The sequence below is a fragment of the Periplaneta americana genome, chromosome 10 (genome assembly GCF_040183065.1).
Source record: "Periplaneta americana isolate PAMFEO1 chromosome 10, P.americana_PAMFEO1_priV1, whole genome shotgun sequence".
Classification (NCBI taxonomy): Eukaryota; Metazoa; Arthropoda; class Insecta; order Blattodea; family Blattidae; genus Periplaneta; species Periplaneta americana.
In genome coordinates, this window is record NC_091126.1 from 124,715,411 (window position 1) to 124,726,883 (window position 11,473).

The 11,473-nt window shown below is 35.2% G+C and overlaps 1 protein-coding gene across 1 annotated transcript in view; it reads right to left on the reverse strand.

The window, feature by feature from the left end:
- Window positions 1-8,556, reverse strand: part of LOC138708010 (uncharacterized) — an 85,178-nt gene extending 76,622 nt beyond the window's left edge. Inside the window, exon 1 of the mRNA XM_069838119.1 lies at window positions 8,480-8,556. The gene's annotated coding sequence lies outside the window, so the exon portion shown is untranslated. The remainder of the gene's footprint in view (window positions 1-8,479) is intronic.
- Between the last annotated feature and the right edge of the window lie 2,917 nt (window positions 8,557-11,473).

An 11,473-nucleotide genomic window follows, 5' to 3' on the forward strand; every position in this document is an offset into this window, starting at 1 on the left:
TCTGTGTATGACTAATTCATTTGCCATAATGGAGAGAGGTAATAGATTACATCTTCATGGAAGGTCTGCACACATTGAGATGGACCAACTATACAGTGATCCAATAAGGATAACTTTTGCTAAGTGTAGCAACTTGCAATAGCTAATGAAATCAAGTCCCTACAGTCTCGGCTGCGCGGAACGAGGAAACCGGGGCAAATTGAACACTGCGCTTGCCGCCATGATGATGGAGAGCAGACGCATAATAGCATTACGTAAATCACACAATTTAACGCTGTGATGATCTAAAATTGACAGATTATATCCATTTTCGACGTTTAACGTAAAATTAGGACGAAATAAATATATTCAAAGTTTCATTGATATGGGTCAAAGCATTAAAGAAAAGAAAATACGTACGCAGCAATTGATAGAAAACATGCTCATACATCCATAAATTGGCCTACACAATACACATTATAGAATGTATAATTTTACGTTAATCAGCATATTGTTAGGTTTCAGAGAATCGAAAATTATATTAACATACATTACTCTTAGATCACAAGACGTAAATACATGCACCTTGATTACACAAGTTCTTATTATAATCAAATTCTCAAGTGAAATAAATATGTGATAATCAGTATAGACCTGTTGTTAAGTTTTAGAGAATCGAAAATTATATTACCGGTACTTTTAAACCACAGAACATAAGTAATCACGCAAAATATAATGCGCAAAGGTAGCAAAATTACATTGCATTTATAAGTCATTCTTCAATTAATAAAGGGAATGCTATCAACTATAAAAAGTAACCTACCGGTACCTAATACATTGCAATTAATAGGTAACATGAATACCTAAAAACTAAACATAATCACATTATGTAAAACAACATACTTTTTATGAGTGGATTTTTTGCATAATCTATTGTTATTTTAAATATATATATCATTGCTTGCGGAATTATAATACATAATTTTATGCACATATGTTATATCGATAAGATGACATTCCTTGCTTTTTTAATAATACATATCCGGCAAAATATAAACGGGTTATTTGTATGTGAACTATATGCATTTATAACCCCCCCGATGAAAAATAATGCACTAGGAATATCTGCAAAAACAAAACAACAACAAAAATTGCTGTACAAATGACAGCATAGACCACTCACAAATATAAAGTAATTTTAATGGCCTGCGGGGTGGCGTCTCAACCTACAAAAAACAACCTCTATTAAGTTAAAAAATCTGCTACAATGTAATATTAAATGGTTAAATATTTATACACTTAATTAGGTAAATCATGTTTATTTGCTGTTAAACGCCAAAAGATGGTTGAGCGGAAAATAACTTTTCTCTCCCTCCCCCCTCCTAGAATACCATTAGTGATATTTAGTTCCCACAGGAAATTATGTATTCATTTCCTTACATCTGAAACATAGCATGTTTTCCAACAAGATCAAACCCACGGCTGGCTAATTTATTAGTCTAGTTAGGTCTATACATATTGATTATGAACCCTGAATCATAAGTTCACAAAGTAGGCTTAGCTATTATAGCCATTTATTTATTTATTTATTTATTTATTTATTTATTTATTTATTTATTTATTTATTTATTTATTTACTTATTTACTTATCCACCTATAGATTTTGAATCGATTTTTATTATCTTGCAGATAAATTAATTTACATAATAAAACAAAAAGTTATCTTTCCACTAATTATTATTGTGTTTAATAACTGATGTGTAAGTCTAAATAATTCACTCAGTGGGATTTCTTTACAGTCTGATATACTTGTACTAACAATTTAAGTATTCTTTATTGTCGTAAACTACTGATTGATTTTTAATGATATTGATAGTGTAACAACAGAGATAATATATCGTACCTCTTGCAAACGGATTGGAAAATTAAACAGGGATGGTACAGCATCATCTTTCAAAATTCTATTGCCATTACTTTTCCAAAAATCCGTGTCTTTAAAATGAGCCGAACACAATTTTACGTTAGGTGAAGGCAAAAATTTATCTCTTTTAATAGCAACAAGCCACTTTGCAAGTAGCTCGGGCTTCGTGTTTACCGCTGTTTGTACCTATTTAATGGCGGCGTAAACATGCGCAGACTGGTTTCAATTTTGGACAGCACACCAGCGCTCCGTGTGAGTCTAGTATACTATTATAACGTCTTTGAATGAAATTCATCCCACTCATACACCACTCTTTCTTTGATGACGTGAAGCATTAGGATGGGCCTATAATAAGGACTGTAGGACGTGGAAAAGTGCGTGGAAGAGGAAGTTGAAGGAATATTCGCGGTAGAAACACTACAGATGCACTTCATGACAGAAACATAGATGTTTCAGGAGAGAGATGTGACTTCATTAGATGAGGCTAGTGACGTAATGAACAGCGACTAAGGCTGAATTTCATTTAAAATTTGAAATTTTCTTAGCCTTCTTCTTTCGGAGTGCCAAAAACCACATCAACTTTTGCCCTAGAAATTGAATATAATATTTAACCAATCAGACACTATGTATTAAAAAAAGGATCTAAAAATACATTTAAAATTGCAAACCTCATCCAGATCCCAGATGTTCTTCAAACTATCAGATAATATCCTACCGTAAACTGGGGTAAAGAGGATCACATGTGGTAAAGTGGATCATATGTGTATTGCTTAGATAAGTCAGCGCCACATGGATCACACATGCAAAGAAAACCTTTCTTTTATAAATGCCACTAAAAATAGTTTTCTTTGCATGTGTGATCCATGTGGCGCTGACTTATCTAACAATACACATATGATCCACTTTACCACATGTGATCCTCTTTACCCCAGTTTACGGTATGTAATTTCTACAAAATAAACAAAGAAGAAATACCAGTCTATATCACAGACACACTCAGTTGTAAAACTCCAGTTGTAAATGAAATTCCTCCATGAAAATGGATAATTCCAGAACATGGCCTACAAATTCCACGAAATCATTTCAAAAATGATCCTCCATACATTCTTAAGTTAGATGCCATGGAACTACTCTGCAGCACATATACAGTAAGGATTACCTTCAAATTTATACAGATGAATCTCTAAACCCTGATGATGGAACATCAGGAGCAGGGTATTATATTCCAAAATATCAAGAAAGTTACTTCATACCATGTTCAGCCTCCTCCAGTCTTGACACTGAATTGCTAGCTATTGATGCTGCTCTTTAGTGTGTTACTCAAATTTCTGAAAGATCTATTTGAATACTTACCGACTCCAAGGGAGCTATATTTAATATAATCAAATATGTACCACATCTATACTCACATAGAATTATTCCAGTTCAGAAACAACTAAGTGAACTAAAAAAACTCCAAAAGAAAATAAAATTTCAATGGATACCTAGTCATTGTGGTCTATCTGGAAACGAGAAAGTCGATAACGTTGCGAAACAGGCAACATGTTTGCAACCAAGACCTCTTCAAATGATATCTCTATCCAATGCCTTTACTTCAGTAAAGTTTCATTTTATAAACTTATGAATCAACAATTGGCTCTCTTGTGACAAAGGAAAAATTTTACAGTCCGTTCAAAAGAAACCGAATGACCTGGAAATTTACAAAAAACTTGCCCAGACATATTCAAACATTTTTAACAAGAGTCAAAACAGATCATATGGTCACATAATTGTACCTACACCGATTTCACCTTTCTGATGCTCCTACGTGTCTGTGGTGTAATAATCATGATGAAGATCTGGAAGACATTCTTCTATACTGTCCATCCATAAACCACAAAAGAAGTAAATTAAAATCATCGGTATCAGTTGCAGAAGACACATCTCTGCAGTATATATTGACTACACCCCAACTCTGGCTACTAGCAACAGGCGTCTATAATGAACACTGATCAAAATACCCCTAATTTACTATCAAAAAGAAGAACTGAAAATACTACAGTGGACTATAGTTGACTTTATGTTGTCTGCAAACAACTGGATACAATAAGAATATTGATTGATTCTTTCGGTTATACAGACACATTTTTTGTTATAATATGATAATAAGAAAGCTCAAGTGCTGTTAAGAGAGAAATGTTTCAATGTTGTAAGCAATGTCCTTGTTCTTGTTTTAAATAATATAAAAATACTGAAAACCCTTGCAGTTATATTACTTTTCCACAAAAATACTTTCGTGGCAAAATAATACAAGTGACTTTAGGCCCCTATTTTACCTAAACTGTTTTAGAATAGATAATTTCTATTTAGAAGTTAAAAAATATAGGTACCAACAAACACAACTATAAATTTACAGCAACATAGTCCTGTAACAGATTTTTTAATTTCCGTTTCAACTTCAAAGTCACTTATCTCAAAACTTACTAAATGTCACTTGTATCACTTTGCTTCTGAGTGCCTCAAATATTATCTTAATTTCAGAAACATTATAAAATCAGAGTTACCAGAACTAAATGAAATACGTAGAACAGAGTTGTATGTAGAAAACTTGTTATCCTTTTGAGATTAGACATACATTAACTTAGTTTATAGTACCGGTGTTAAAAAATAATAAATTGATAAATTGTGGAATTTTACTATAGAAACATATTAGGGTTATAAAATGTTTTTAGCAAGCATACCATTAAGCACTTTTCTCTTCGATAATTTTCAAATAGATTCAGTTAGTTTTTAGATTTAGGAGTGATTGTGTTGACGTTAGCTTGCAAGTTATTCTTCTGATTGTGTTAGTAAAGTTTTTACATTAGCTGTTCACATGATACCACAGAAATTTACATCAGAGCAAATGATTTTTATGGTAGAGACATCTGAAAAAGAGTGATTGCCGAAAGGTAAAAATACGATTTGCAAGAAATCTTCCTAATGTTACCGTTCCAAATAGCAAAAGACCACTCCTAATTCTAAATTTAAACCTCTCTAACACAATCAGAAGAATAACCTGGAATCTAATGTCAATACAACCACTCCTACAGAGAGACTGAAGTGGATTGCCGAGCATGGGGGAGATGGTTTGCCGCGAGTTGCATGGCCTTGATGCCAGTTGTGCACCGCCTACTCGACATAGTAAGCAAACGCTCTGTGTAGCCAAGCCCCTACAGTCTCGGCTGCGCAGAACGAGGAAACCGGGGGAAATTGAACGCTGCGCTTGCCGCCATGGTGTTGGAGAGCAGACGCATAATAACAGTACGTAAATCACCAAATTTAATGCTGTGATGATCTAAAATTGACAGATTTAGACCATTTTCGACGTTTAACGTAAAATTAGGACGAAATAAACATATTCAATGTTTCATTGATATGCGTCAGAGCATTAAAGGAAAGAAAATACGTACGCAGCAATTTATAGAAAACATGCTCATACATCCATAAATAGGCCTACACAATACACATTACAGAACGTATAATTTTACGATAATCAGTAAATTGTTAGGTTTCAGAGAATCGAAAATTATATTAACATAAATTACTCTGAGATAACAAAACATAAATACATGCATCTTGATTACGCATGTTCTTATTATAATCAAATTCATAAGTGAAACAAATATGTGATAGTCAGTATAGACCTGTTGTTAAGTTTTAGAGAATCGAAAATGAAGCTTATATTACCAGTACTTCTAGACCACACGACATATTAAGTAATCTGGCAAAATATAATGCGCAAAGGTGCCAAATTAGACTGAATTCATTCTTCAATTAATAAAAGAAATGCTATCAATTATAAAAAATACCTGTATCTAATACATTGCAAACAATAGGTAACGTGAAACCTAAAAAATAAACATAATCACTTTATGCAAAGTAGAAAAACGACATACTTTTTATGAGTGGATTTCTTTACATACTGTATTCTTATTTTAAATAAATATATTATCATTGCTTGCGGAGTATGGTACATAATTTTTATGCACATATGTAATATCAATAAGATCGCATTCATTGCTTTTTTAATAAGATGTACCCGGCAAAGTATAAAAAACCTTTAAGGTGAACCCTGAATCATCTTTATATTTGAATCCGTTATTGTTGAAAGGAACTAGTCCACTTTTTAAAGTTCTGAGAAATCGAAAAAAAAAAAAACTGTTTTGTGGATAATCTATCGAAGATTAAACCAACATATATTGTACACATAAAAAATATGTGTACAATATATGTTGGTTTAATCTTCGCTAGATTATCCACAAAACAGTTTTTTTTAGATTATCTCAAAACTTTAAAAAGTGGACTTAGTTCGTTTCAACAATAACCGATTCATTTATTTATCCGTATATGGATTTTGAGTGAAAGTTCATTATCTTGCAGATAAATTCACTTACATAATAAAAACAAAAAGTTATCTTTCCACTAAATTGTGTTTAACATCTGATGTGTAAGTCCAAATAATTCACTCAGTGGGATTTCTCTACGGTCTGATATACCTGTACTAACAATTAAGTATTTTTAATTATCGTAAACTACTGATTGAATTTTAATGATATTGATATCTTAACAACAGAGATAATATTATATCGTACCTTTTGCAAATGACTTGGAAAATTAAACAGGGACGATACATCATCTTTCAAAATTCTATTGCCATTACTTCCCCAAAAATCTGTTTCTTTAAAATGAGACGAACACAATTTTACATAATGTGAGGGCACAATTTTGTCTCTTATTATAGCAACAAGCCCCCTTAGAAAGTAGCTCGGGCTTCTTCAAAGGAAACCTGTAAAGACAGATTGATGCCTAATTATGAACTTTTTCAAATATGGTATCTAAGATATACATATGTTACAGTTTCAATGTAGCCTCCAGAGTTCAATTTTATTATTTTAAAGCGTGTGTACTTACATGTGAAAAGAAATTCCTGACCTCTAAGCCACGTGTCATTGCACTTAAACGCCGCACAGGAAATCACCATTTTACATTATTTACAAACCACATCACTTCATATCAACTAACTTATAATATATTTACAAAACAAAAATGAAAAAACCCCATTTTTTTATAGCTCTGAATATCATACTCTTCGAACAAACTGAGCAAAGGAAGAGATGAATGTACTGCAAGATATTTTACATTTAAAAACAGCATATCCTACATCTCTTCCTATCAAACCAACTACAAAGGAAGATCTTTTGAACACGTTTCAGTTCCTTTTGGCCTCAATACAAGGAGTTTTATGAGAGTCTGACAAATAAAAATTTGATTCCTTTTAATTTTTAAAGTGATAATCTTTCATGTTTGATACATGTATGTAGTAATTCAAGTACTGTAATAAATTTAAAATTCAGTATTTTGGTAAGTTTATACATATTTCCCATAATTTGTTACTTGTTAGTGTAACAACGTTGTATATCACTGCACATACAACGTTGTTACATGGAATATTATTTCTATCTTGCTTTAAATGATCTCTTTGTTAAAAAGTCAAAGAATTAATAGAAGCTAACAAATAATGTTAATTTGCATTGAATTTCGCTATTTTATCAACAAGATGTGACACCTTTCGCCTTCTGATTAGTTTTTAATGATTTCTATAATGTTTTCTAATTGTAACTTACAACGTTGTTACAGCCCATGCTTCAATTACTAAAAAGTCATATAAAATTAAAACAGGCTAAAATATTGTGTAAATTCTATATTTTAGTTGAAAACATTATGAAATTTCCGGGGGAGACACCCTGAAAACCGGGGAGGGGGGATGCCCCGTCCTCCACCTGGACTCATCACTGGTTAATGCGTTGGAAGATATTCGTTTGTGGTTATGATTTACAATTTAATTTAAGCACTCTGTTATTATTATTATTATTATTATTATTATTATTATTATTATTATTATTATTATTACTTGGTTATATAACGACGCTGTTTCAATTACTAGGTTATTTAGCGTCGGTGAAATTGGCGATAGCTAAATGCTATTTGGCAATATAAGATCAAGATTCGCCATAGATTACCTAATATACGCCTTACGGTTGGGGAAAACTTGGAAAAATCCAAACCAGTCAATCAGCAAAACCCGGAATCGAACCAATTCCCGAAAGGAACTCCGGATCAGCAGGCAAAGTTATTACAGTCTTTGGCTATTATTATTATTATTATTATTATTATTATTATTATTATTATTATTATTATCTGAAGAACTACATCAAACGAGCCACATCTCCTTCTTGCCCGCTTTTGATGAATTTCCCGCGAATTGCATTGATGGGGGAAGATAGAGGTGTCTTACTTTGGTATAGTTCTTTGGTGAACTGGCATTTTTACCTATGAGAGAACACTTCGTTTACGCTTTGGTTCTTATGTCAAAAACTATCGGTTTAGCGCAAGTTTTCGTCAATCCTGTGAATTGTTGTTCTATGCGTATTGGAATTTATGCGTATTTATGAACAAATTCTCGTACAAACACAATTATGTCTTCACAAAATTGCTTTAGGCCTATGTATAAATATGCTGTACACCAAAATATCTTGGCGTTTTTATCAATAAGCTTACCTTTTACACCGTCACTTCACACATATCCTAACTGCACTTTGTACTCACAATACACTGACTGACGAATTCGGAAGAGTGAAAGAGGTGTGGTCTAGTTAGTTAGTGGGGTTTAAAAAGGGCGCGTCAGCATCTATGGCTATTTGCGCCCTTATCTAAAATTCTTTACAGAACAGAGACTATATAATAATCAGAATGCTTAAAGAACTAAAAAACGTTGTCACGATTAAAATGAGGTATACAAATGCAGTTTCAGCAGGGTGATGCATAAAACATTATAAAAATCTGACCTTAACTAGTATTTAAAAAGAGACAAAATAACAATACAAATGCTACCATAAATAAGTTATCAGGCGTATTTCTAAAATACTCGGATGTAAAATGTCCGAATGTCAAGTTTGTTAAAAAAAACTTATATACTAAATAACAAGTGTAACCTCCGGATGTAAAGGGTCCGGAGGATAATTAAAACGGGTCAAAAACTAAATTACCCTGTCAAGTCCAGTACTCGATAAAAATCTCAGGACTGCATTTGTACAATTAAAATCATTTCCAAGAGCGTCACGAAGAGTCGGCCGAATTCCATATTGCCGACGGACACGGTCATACTTTCTACAATGCAATAAAAAATGTTCCACCGTAAGTGGAACATGGCATAGACCACACTCCGGCTGAAGCTCGCCACGTAGCAGATGGCCATGTGTCAGATAACAGTGGCCAATCCTCAACCGGGTGAGTAAAACTTCTTCGTGTCGTGACGCTCTTGTGGACGAATCCCAAACTCGAACAGTATTCTTTATTCTTTGTAATTTGTTTTCCTCTTGTGCAGAACATTCTCCTTCCCATTGCCACCATATTCTACATTTCAAATAATTTTGTAAGTCTTGCCACCTCTCGCGCCAATATACCAGAGTGCCATTCGTGGCACCATCTTTGGCTGCAGCATCTGCGGCCTCATTCCCACGAATTCCGACATGACCAGGAATCCACACTACTCCAATCTCGCAATCAGAGCTTAGGAGTGTGTGGAACAGCTGCTGAGTTCTTAACACAAGGGGATCCTCTGAATAGAGACACTGCAAAGACTGAATGGCACTTAAAGAGTCGGAACAGATTAGGTATCTGCCCCGAGGTTCTCGAATTAAAAACAATAAAACTCTGTAAAAAGCATATAATTCTGCAGTAAAAACACTGGTATATTCGCTCAGTTTATATTTAAATATCTGTCCATTTGCAACGAAGGAGCAACCAACACAATCATTTATTCGGGATCCGTCAGTATAAACTAAAGAATAATTTGGATATCGGGATAAAAGTTCACTAAAACGAAGTCTATAAACAAAAGCTGGTGTAAAATTCTTAAAACTTTGGCTCAGGCTTACATCAAACATGGGGCGTCGCATAATCCACGGTGGAGAGGTGGTGTATTCTAGTGTGCGAACGGATGGTAGATCGACGTCGAGCTCAGAGAGCAGTTCACGGAATCGCACACCTGCTGGACGAGGTCTCCGTGCATTTTCACTGTATCGGCCGTAAAGAGTCGAATGATGGAAAGAGTCGAAAGAATTGTGCTCAGGCTGCGAGCGGAGTTTAACCGCATATGAGCACAACAGGACATTACGTCGCCGATACAGTGATTGTTCCCCCGCTTCACAATACAGGCTCGCTATCCGACTCGTTCGGAAGGCACCTGTAGCGAGTCGTATCCCATGATGATGGATAGTGTCTAAGAAACGTAGCTTAGATTTATTTGCTGAGCCATAGATAAAACAGCCATAATCCAGCTTTGAACGGATAAGAGAACGATATAGACGTAAAAGCACTATGCGGTCTGCACCCCAGCGAACCCCTGACAAAAGGCGTAAAATGTTTAAAGATTTTTCACAACGCCTTCTCAAATCACGGATATGCGCCTCCCACGTTAATTTATAATCAAAGATAAGACCCAAAAACCTCGCAGTGTCTGTATATTGCAACTCCACTCCATTAAGACGCAGTTCAGGATGTGGATGGAGTCCACGTTGGTTGTAGAAGTGGACACACTGCGTCTTTTGAGTGGAGAATTTAAATCCATTGCGAAGAGACCACTCCGATAGCACATTGATGACCAGTTGCAACTGTCGACCGATAGATGGGAGGTATCGGGAACTGTAATATAGACTGAAGTCATCAACGTACAAGAGAGAAGATACTCGGTTACCTACACAGTGGGCAATGCCATTGATCGCATTGCAGAAAAGAAGAACACTTAATACAGACCCCTGCGGAACGCCATTTTCTTGGAGATGTTCGTTAGAAAGTGTGGTGCCTACTCGAACTCGGAAATACCGCTCTGCCATGAACTTCGCAATAAACGTTGGCAGACTGCCACGAAGCCCCCAGTCATACAGGGTTTGCAGAATTCCAAAACGCCACGTGGTATCGTAAGCCTTTTCTAGATCAAAGAAGACCGCCACAAGATGTTCCTTCTTGAGGAAAGCATCTCTAATGGCGGTCTCCAGCCGAACAAGATGGTCTGCGGCGGATCTGCGCTTGCGAAAACCACACTGGATGATAGATAATCGGTTTCCCGATTCGAGTACCCACATCAGGCGTTTGTTTATCATCTTTTCCATAACCTTGCACACACAGCTGGTGAGACAGATTGGCCTGTAATTGCCAGGTAAAGAAGGGTCCTTTCCCGGTTTCTGGACTGGAATTACAATGGCAGAACGCCAAGCAGATGGAAATACACCCTCAGTCCAGATTCTATTGTACATAGACAGAAGAAAGGATTTTCCAGCTGGTGGAAGATGACGAAGCATGCGGTTATGGATGTTATCAGGGCCAGGGGAGGTGTCAGGGGATGTGTCTAGTGCCGCCTCCAGCTCCTCGGATGTGAACGGTGCATTGTAGTCTTCAGTGTTGTCAGATTGAAAATTTAGGTTTCGTTTTTCTGCAGTATCTTTGATTTTCAGAAATTCCGGGTCGTAATTATTTGAGCTGCTTATTTGTGAA